We start from the raw sequence: 473 nt of genomic DNA, 5'->3' as shown, positions 1-473 counted from the left end.
GTAAGTCCCGTCCTTGGTGCGGGGAGCACAATCTGCACTACCACCACCACCACCACCAGTCCCGATCTGCTTCTGCTAGCCAAAACCATCATGCGTACCAAATAGACATCAAAGTTTCCAATTCCCATATTAAATACACCAAATTAATTCCACCACGACAGTTCCCCACTAAACACAATAGCAGTCATTACCCAGAATTAAATGTTACTTTCCTCTAAGGGCAGTTACCTGGTACCTCGAAAATCATAATTATATATACAATAAGTCTTGAGGTAGTTCCTTATCACAAATCAAACATAACATTGTAAAGTCTCACTGTAAAGTGAAAGGGCAGAGTTACTGGGTACTTTTTGCATTAGGAAATATGATAGAATATGCATGTAAAAGGTCTAGTGCACCAAGGCAGCGTGAGGGGAAGATATGCATTATCAAATTCCGAAGACCAGTCTCCACTAAAATAACGACGGAAGCTA

At 41.0% G+C, this 473-nt stretch overlaps 1 protein-coding gene across 1 annotated transcript in view; it reads right to left on the bottom strand.

Annotated features, from left to right (window-relative positions):
- LOC135102750 (uncharacterized) overlaps window positions 1–66 on the bottom strand; it is a 36,526-nt gene extending 36,460 nt beyond the window's left edge. Inside the window, exon 1 of the mRNA XM_064008264.1 lies at window positions 1–66. This exon is cut by the window's left edge and continues 6 nt beyond it. The gene's annotated coding sequence lies outside the window, so the exon portion shown is untranslated.
- Window positions 67–473: the final 407 nt, after the last annotated feature.

This window comes from Scylla paramamosain, chromosome 8 (assembly GCF_035594125.1).
Source record: "Scylla paramamosain isolate STU-SP2022 chromosome 8, ASM3559412v1, whole genome shotgun sequence".
Taxonomy (NCBI): Eukaryota; Metazoa; Arthropoda; class Malacostraca; order Decapoda; family Portunidae; genus Scylla; species Scylla paramamosain.
This window is presented reverse-complemented; position numbering and strand designations above follow the sequence as displayed.